Source organism: Siphateles boraxobius, unplaced genomic scaffold (genome assembly GCF_051911475.1).
Source record: "Siphateles boraxobius isolate OS27281-9 unplaced genomic scaffold, OSU_SipBor_1 8, whole genome shotgun sequence".
Classification (NCBI taxonomy): domain Eukaryota; kingdom Metazoa; phylum Chordata; class Actinopteri; order Cypriniformes; family Leuciscidae; genus Siphateles; species Siphateles boraxobius.
In genome coordinates this window covers 37,343,866-37,353,704 of record NW_027509208.1, presented here as the reverse complement: position 1 = coordinate 37,353,704, position 9,839 = coordinate 37,343,866, and positions in this window count along the sequence as shown.

Below are 9,839 nucleotides of genomic sequence, written 5' to 3'. Positions count from 1 at the left end.
TGATCTTCTTTTTTGAATCCACGGCATCATAAAATGAGATATATTTCTGAATTTGTATCCAATATTGCCGGTGTTCCGATGGTGGGAGGTTGTATTGTAAATATATCGCGTGACATCTTCCCCGAAGCGCTTGTCAGCATACACACAGCACAGCAGATATGTCACAGTCAATGAAACAATATAATACTCCTGTAAAGAAATTACGAGTTAAATGATTGTGGAATACAAAATTGCACACCTACTCACATGTTAAAAAAAACATTAAATGGAAGATAATTTCTGTAAAGTTTTAATGAAATAGATAGCCTATTAAGAACAAACTGCCTTAAAGGTGAAATGTTGTAAATGCAATGCGGAGATTGCATTTTCATTATTCAACAGGTGAGTATTTTACTTTATTGGACAGATAAACTGCCATATGTAGCTCTCTAACAGTTGTGAGGGGTAATATATTCCATACTGTCACACAGAGCCAAACCAAAAACAATAATCTTTTTTCTAGCCGCTATAGGGTCAAAAGTTACATAGTGTACCTTTAAAAATCAAAAACACCTCAGGACAGTTGCCATAACAGCCCTGAACATATGCAAAATAATATTATTTATTTATTCGCGATATCAAACACAGTATTTCATATGTAAGTATGGCACAACACAGGAAAATGCACCTTCAGGCTTTGTATAAAAGGCCTATTAGACACATAGCTAGATCATATTCTTGTTGTGAGCATTCAATCTACATCGAAGTATCTTATAAATGAAAAAATAGGTAGATACTGGCTAACGGAAACAGTGTCCGCACAGTTTGGGGGAGTTTAGGTCTTTTGAAAGGGTGTAAATTAAAAAACATAAAATAAACGGGCAGTCTATTATAGTCGAAGCACTCCTGCAGGTGTGCAGTGAAAGCGCGCTGCTCTTTTATGTATTCACTGCTACCGAACCTGTGTTGACCTGGTACTGCATCTCTCTTGTCCATAAAATACAAATACAGCATCCCATTTAGCATAAATCAGGACCTCGTCATAAGTATCCCCAGCCAGATCCATAATTTAAATTAAACCCTAATATATTTTGTTCAGTGCATCTATGCAAACAGCAATCAATCACTACACTAATACTTATGTTGATATTTCTGTTGGAAAGATTTTAATGTTTTCGTCTAAAGCCTCTAATGCTCACACAGAATGCATTTATTTGATATAGCCTACTGTAAAAACAGTAATATTGTGAAATATCATTACAATTTAAAATTTTAAATAGTTTTCTATTTAAATATATTTTAAAATGTAATTTATTCCTGTGACGCAAAGCTGAATTTTCATCATCATTTATGTTTTGATATTACATTGCTCAAGAAACATTTCTAAATACTATCAAAGTTGAAAACAGTTAAGTAAACAGCTGCTTAATATTTTTCCTGGAAATTGTGATACATTTATTCTTTGATGAATAGAAAGTTCAAAAGAACAGCGTTTATTTGAAATGGAAGTCTTTAATGTCATTTTTGATCAATTTAATGCGTTCTTGCTGAATAATAGCATTAATTTAAAATAAAAGGTTCTGAAATCTGAGGTTAGAAAGTGATCAGACACACGACATCTGCTGAGAAAGAGTGCGAACATGCGCTTTTCCAGCTTTGAGACTTGTTCTCATTATGAAATCCTCTGAGAGGAATATGTGTGAGACCTGAAGCATTCAGACAGTCTAGATAATGTTGACTGCAGTAGAGAAACTAAAGGAGACAGCAGAAGTGCTCAGTAGAGGAGTTATTCTCCGTTTACCACTGAAATCGCTTTATAATTCATCCAAGACACAAGCAGAAGTTCAGTTTCAGGACAACACAGCAAACATATTTTAGTGCAGCATCCAGAGAGAAACACTCAAGCCGACTGTAATGGGCATGGAGGGTTTATTGAATAGAAAGTTTGACACTTGGGAACAAACAGGTCCATACTGGGAACATCACGATATGGACAGTTTTTTCATTCACGCAAAAAACTAGTTCTCTCTCTATACACATGATGCAGTTATGGAGTTATCTAAAACATTATAAATGCATTTTTATTTTCAAAATTAATTAATTAATTAATTTCATATGGGTTTTTTCTGTTCACCAAGATCTATAAACATCTCATATTGGCTTGATTATATTGTAATAATATCCAGAAATCTTGATATCTCAATATCTTGTAGTTTTCAGTATATGACATACTTTTTTATATACAGCAATAATGACTAAGTGACAATCCATCATTAAAAATTGAATCCATGACAATTTCATTCAGGTATCATTATGCAGAGTAGATTATCACCATAAAAAGTACAATAAACTACTTTAATAAATAAAATACTTTCAGTTGTTGTTCTCGGGGTGTTCACTTGGCAGTTTGTTTATTTTGCATTCAAGGAAAATTAATAATAATAATAATAATAACATTATCCTTTCAGTCAAAAAAGTCAATGCTAATGTGTAAAACAAACACATAAATATGAATATAAAATATTTTCACTGGGAAGTTAAAAAAATGAAAGGGAAAAGTTTTTTTTTAAATTAACAAGGAAAATGTGTTTAATTTCCATATTTTGTGCATGTGAACTGATAAACGGCCGCTGGCTCAATCACCTGCGCTTTGCCGATGACATCGTGCTAATAGGCTGTTCGGCAGTCGATGTACAGCAGCGGCTCGACCAGCTCAACCAGGCTGGCGCTCGGATCGGCCTCAAAATCAATCTGGCCAAAACCAAGTGGATGCGCAACGACCAGCTGGCAGACCCCACCCTTCACGTCGGCCAGCACCAGCTCCAGCAAGTCGATAGCTATATCTACTTGGGCCAGGAGCTAACCACCGACCACAGGATTGGTCGAGAACTGGCACGACGACGCCGAGCCGCCTGGGTCAGCTTTGGCTCAATTGCCGAGACGGCCACCAACAGAGCCATTGACCCGGACATCAGGGCCGCCCTATTCAACAGTACCATCCTGCCGGCCATGCTTTACGGGTCTGAGACCTGGACAACGACGGCGGCCGACCGGCAAAAGCTGGCCGCGACTGAACGCGCAATCGAGCGCCGCATGATCGGGGTTAAACAGATCGACCACGTCCGCAACGAGCAGCTGCGGGCCATGACCAGGGTGGCCGACGCGGTGGACTTGGCCAACAAGGCCAAAAAGCGCTGGGCCGGGCACCTGATGCGGCGGACGGACGAAAGATGGACGCGCGAAGTCACATCGGGACACAAGATCTGGGACACAATTGGATGGGGCTCGCCCAGGACCGACAGACCTGGGCAGATCGTTGTGGTCTGCGCTGACCATCTTTGGCTGGCGAAGACAGACCGATTCTGGATTCTGGATTCTGGAACTGATAAAAATGATTCTGTGGTGAAGTAAATTCTAAATAAAAAAACGAATGTAATTTCTACATGAACCTACCTACATTCTACCTGAAAATTTTGTTCAGGCAAGATTTCAAAAAACAATTCTATATTAGTGATCAATTCAAGCTTGTAGAAATTAAAGCATAAATATCAACGTTTTAAAATTAAGTAAAACTACTCAACTTTTCTGATACTGTTCCCATCATGCACTGGGGTAATGATAATGAATAATTAATAAGGATGATTATTCATGATCATTGCCTCAGTGCATGATCATGAATACTTAATAAGGTTGATTTTTTTCGCAGTTTTCCAGATGTGTTTACACTGTTTTATCATTGCTTTTGTTGTTAGGTTTAGTAACTTGCCATTTTGTGACATTTGAAGTTCATTTTCTTCTCAAAATGACACATTCATATACTCAAAACCGATCCATCGAATGTAACTGTCATTGTGTACTGTACCAAGTATTAATGTGTTCAAGTGCAGCTGTAATGATGTACAGTATTTTTAATTTAGATTGTTCTAAATAAAGCATGAACTCTAAAAGTATGGTTTAATTTGGTCTTATATTGTTTGAGTAAAAAGAGTATTTCTAGTATTTCTATACAAAGAGTATTTGAGTATTTCTATGGAAACTTCAATAATATAGTAGAAGTTACTCAACAACCTTTAGTGGCAGTGACTTATTACTACCTAAGTAAGTAGAGTTTACGTATGTGAAATTGACTTTAAAAACCTTTGTGCAAAAACTTGCAAAAGAAAAATTAAGTCAATTTTATTTCTTGTTTTTTTCAGTGACCCATTTGGTCTCACTGTATATATCTACTCAACATTCAGAAATAGATACAGTTGCAAAAATAAATGGTTCTATATAGAATCTTAAAGGGTTCTGACATGGGTTTTAGGATTTAGTTCAAATGATAGTTTAAATGTTTTTATTATATACATATATTTAATTTTATGAATTAAACAGATCGTAAACATACTTTATCCCTAGAATTTTTTTTAAATAACCTGTTAAACATGAAAGTATTATGCAATCATCATTTAAGATATTTCTCCTTATACACTCTTAAAAATGAAGGTTCCAAAACATGTGATGCCATGCAGAACCATTTTGGCTCCTTTCAGTGAACATTTTTGAAAGAACCATTTTTTTTCTTAGTGTGCAGAAACAGTTTTAACATCTAAAGAATCTTTTTACACTATAAATAACCTTTTGTGAAATGGAAAGGTTGCATGGATGTTAAAGGTCCTTCATGGAGCCATATATGCCAATAAATAACCTTTATTTTAATTTTTCGCATAAATGTTTCTTTAATAAAAGTTAAGAAGAGTGATATTCTGCAGAACCATGTGAGAATGAATAACTAAGCTGCCTCTGTATTTCACAGACAGACAGATCATCAGTTGTGATGATCTCAGCCTCCAGTCTTTGAGATAATCAAATGAGTGATGAAATGAGAGATGCTGATAAGCGCAGACTGCCTTAAAAGACAATACCAGGCAATTTAGTGACTTAATCCAATCCTTCCAAAAGTTTCCACATCAAAGATGACCTGCTGATTAACTTTAATTCCTCAATTACCCTGCGAGGTCACACTTGTCAGCTGATCGCACCCCGGTGCCCTATCTGAAATCGATCAGACGTCACATGGTGATCCAGATGAGAACTCGCAGTGGCAGAGCTGTTTAACTGAGATCTGACATTTGAACACTTTGCACCAGACTGATCCCGGATGCCCCGGGGCTGACGTGATCTTTCATTTGGATAATATGGTCTGAGGAGATATAAACATCAACCTGGTGTTCCAGCATGACCGGCGGCATTCATTGCGTTGTGAAACTAAACCAAGAGAGAGGTAAATGTTAGACTGCACCGCTCAGTTCTGGGCAAAGATCTTTCAAAGATAAATGTCAATGAGGTTGACCAAATGCTGCCCTGTGGCTCTTTTCATAACAACTCTGAAAAAAAGAGACAAGGACAAGAATTCAGATTGACAAACGCAATGTGGACTGTTTTCATCAGGCGAGCATCATAACTTTGCAAGTTTACAAAAAGTCAGATTGTTTCAAAGCATCTTACACAGCATCAATGATGAAGACAGAATTCAATTCTGTAGCAAAGCAACTCTAAAAAAGACAATAATGTCATTATTCAGCTGAAAAAGAACAACTGTTTATGTGACAGTAAAGACATTTAATTATGTTGTATGTTACAAATGTATGTCTTTTGTATGTTACAAAAGATTTCCATTTCAAAAAATGCTGCTCTGTTGAGGCAACACAATATGAGGCAGCATAATATAAGACATCACAATGGTTTCAACATGGATTATAATCAGAAATGTGTTTTTTTTAGCAGCAAATCAACATATTAGAATGTGTAACGCAGTTCAGATGTTATGGGAAGAAGGAGGCGGGAACCCGCGAACATTTAAAGAATTAATTAACAAAACAAAACAAAAGTAAAAGACAGCAGCCCCTCACGGACGACTGCTGTCACATAATAAAACATAAACAACACAACATAAGTCCAGGCCTGGTCCTCTCTCGTCCTTCACTGTAGTCGCTCCTCCTTTTATGCTTCCGCTCCTCCGTGAGAGATACGAGACCGGTGCGTCGCGCAGGTGTCGCTCATTATCAATCACGCCACCAGCCTCGCGCCGCTCTCTCACGGCCCTCGGCCTCATCCTGCTCGCCAAAGAGTGATTTCTGAAGGATTATTTTGAGACTGAAGACTGGAGTAATGATGCTGAAAATTCAGCTTTGACTCACAGGAATAAAATAAAGTCCCCATGAAATCAAAATTGAAGTTTTTTGGCTTTTAGTATGAATATGTTAGCTTTAAGGTTATCTATAAGCTGTGCTCTAAAACAATGACACAATTCATATTTAGAAGATAAGCATTCAAAACTTACCCCTTATTTACACTGCACACGCGTCTGCGGCTCATTACAGCTCCGACAAGGTTTTATTCCGTCCTTCACGCGGTGCCAACTCACACCAGGAGCATTTCAGAAGCGGAGCGACCGGATGCGCGAGACCACGTTATTTGCCTGTCCGACGTGGTTTTTCTTGATTTTTTGGGTTTCTACCTTATAGTCTATGTTTTTTTTTACTTTTTTAACTTTTATTTTTGTATTTTACTTGGCTTGGACGCGGCATCCGTCAAAAATAGACTAGGCGACTATCTTTAGCGAAGTGGCGCGGAGAGCCGCTTCTGAAAAGCATTGACTAGAGTGGTCACGATCAGTTCCGGTATAGCCATGACGCAGCCGTAATGCACCGCAGACATGGGTAGTGTAAATAAGGGGTTACAGTCTCTCACTTCCGCCAATATGAATCAAAGGTATTGATGACATCCCTCTGCACTTCAGCTCCTCATCATACTTTCTGTCCAATCAAATGCTCTCTAGAATCTGAAGCTCCGTCCCTACACTATAAATAGACGCTGAAGCTGCGGCTGAAATCAGTTACTTGTTCACACATTTACAGTTTTTTATGTGGTGAGTGGGGGTCGAGGGTGACCGGGGGTCTCGAGCCCCTGCCCCTTTAATAGCTTATAGTAAAGTGCCCTTTCGATCGTTTTGAGATTTGCCCCCCCACCCACCGGAACGCAATTTCAACCGAGGGGGTTGAAATACAACAACAATATTTGCTGTGATACAAGGGGCACAAGGTAAAATCTTACCTATAGGGCAGCAAACTGGTCAAGGCTGGCCCTGCTAATGTAGAATAAAACTTAAGCTAGTCCCACTAAAATACATTAGCATCATCAAACAGTTTGAGCTATTTTAACTGAAAGCAACTTGTTTTGTCTCAAGACGCACACCAGTAAAAAGGCACGTTTATAAAAGACACTTAAATGTCCTATTTGAAATAAGGACTAATCCTGGCCTGTTTTTGAAACAAAAAGTGCTTTATAACAGAAGAAACTTAAGAAAAATAAATTGGCCATCCCATTTTTCCTTCGAAACAAAATTAAGATTGAAAGGAGCCCTCTAGCTTGTCCTTTTTATTCAATTACATAAATACCAGTCTAATTCTAATTCAGTGAACAATCTACATCAGTTAGTCTTAAATATACAAATGGCAGCATTAGAGTTAATCACACCACTCGTTCATGTAAATCAATGTGAATTAATAATATCTCTCATTTTCTGATATCAGGCCTTTTTTGCATATCATTATTTTCACTAATGACAAAAAGTGCATGGGCAGACATGCTTTTGTCGTGTTTGACCTGCAGTCGTGTTTGTTTGAAGCCTCTTCTCTTTGCACCACTCAAAATAATTGAAATGTGAAGAACATATATAAAGGCTTGTCATCAATGTCTAGCGTGTGATTTGCAAATGAAGCAACCCGCGTGTGGCCCTGAAGTGCAAATGGCCTCTGAATGATGTCAGATCCATTATAATGGCATCTGATCTACATTAAAGCCCTTATGCTGTTGTTCACACTGGCAGCGCCTCTGTCTTTGATTGACGATGACATTATTCGTGGCCGCCCATCTGCTGGATCTATACAAATTAAGAGTTTGATTAAGAATTCTAAAACACAGAGAGAAACAGAGAAACACAGTCAAACTCTTCGACCCATTGGGTTTTGAATTTGAGTTCTTTGGAGAGTAGTGCACTTAGAGAAGTGCTTCAATAGACCTTAGACAGGGTAGCGCCATATTTAATTTTTAACAGGAATGAAAATGAAATTGCGATGGATAAAAGTACAGTGCGCTGAATGGATTATACTGTTGTTTAACAATGTACAGATTGTTCAGCTGACGTCTTGAAGGAAAAAACAACTTTCAGTAGACAAAAACTCCATAAAACAGTTTTGAAAGTTGTGAGTTGTGACGTGACCTTTACAGTTTGTGCCATTGTTAAGACTGCATTCCCATCCCTCACAGCCTCAGACTGCAACCAAAATCGCATACTCTGTATTGAGTAGGTAATTATTTTGGATAAGTAATTACTCCACAAACGCTAAAAAGTATGCTCTAAACGATATGAGTGTGTGTAGTAAGAATGTAATTTGGACGTATACATTCGCCATGTTGTCAATATCATGTGACCTACCAGCTTCAGTTGCGTCGCTTCACTGCCATTCACAAATCCTTTCCCGTGGCCTCATGGGAGAGTAAAGTGTCCATCGTATCCACACTTCAGAATCTCGGGTCATCTGGTACTGTTTGCCTACTTTTTTGTGAGTACTGTGAATTCAGACATAATTCTTCTGTCACATACTGCTTTTTTGCCTTGTGTATAGAAGGGAAGTATGTGATTTTTGGATGCAGTCTCGGTTTCATCTACGTTAAATTTGATATGGCATCTAACCTGACCTGAGGTCCATAGCAAGATCCTTTATTGGTTCATCTAAGTAGAGATGGACTACATCATATATAACATGTCACAACATCCAGAAGACTTTTAACTGCGTCAGCTTCTACTACGTGTTGCAGAATTGAAAATCCAAATTTGATGATTCATTCACTAGGGATTTTCGGTATATTCAAAAGAGCAAAAAGCTTTATAGAATGACTCAAAGTGGTTTTCGTTCCTGTTTTGTAAAACACTGTCTGCATGTCCAACAGACCCTGGTCAAGAATCAGCTACTTTTTCATATGGGGCGCATATGTGGATGATGAAACAGTTCCCTACTTTGTGGGATGGCTTCAAATGATGGCTGATTTGACTTAAGCTCAAGTTGCTATAAAACTCCACTGAACGCTGAATAAATTAGTCATGCTTTTGTTTAAAGGCAACCCTTGATCATGGCACTGGTCATCTCTTAAAAAAAAAAAGATATTGTAAACATTAGCATGGATGCATAGGCTAACTGCAGTGTAGTACAGGTGTGTGCCACTAAGTGGAGCTTTTCCCATTTTGGAAGCACAATCTGAAATCTTTTACATGTAGGCCAATCTTATTTAAAGATTTTCATTGTACAAAAACCACAACATCCACCGCTTGTGTGATTAAATGTGTGTGATTAAAGATTGTTTATGCATAGCTGGATGCTTAGGTTTACACTCTAAAAAGTTTGAGTTCAGAAAGATTTGTTTTTGAAAGTCTCCTCTGCTCACCAAATCTGCATTTATTTGATAAAAATACAGTAAAAATAGTAATATTCTCAAACATTATTACAATTGTTTTCTGTTTGATTTGATCTATTTTTATACTGTAATTTATTCCTGTGATGTAAAGCTGGATTTTCAGCATCATTTCGCCAGTCTTCAGTGTCACATGATCTTTCAGAAATCATTCTGATTTGCGGCTTTCTTAACATCATCAATGTTGAAAACAGTTGCTTAACATGTTTGCAGAAAGCATGAACATTTTCCAGGTTCCTTTGGTGAATAGAAAGTTCAAAAGAAACATTTATGTAAAATAGAAATCTCCTGTAATATTATTAATTATTTCTTTACTGTGTCAATGTTGATCAATGTATTGACCCCAA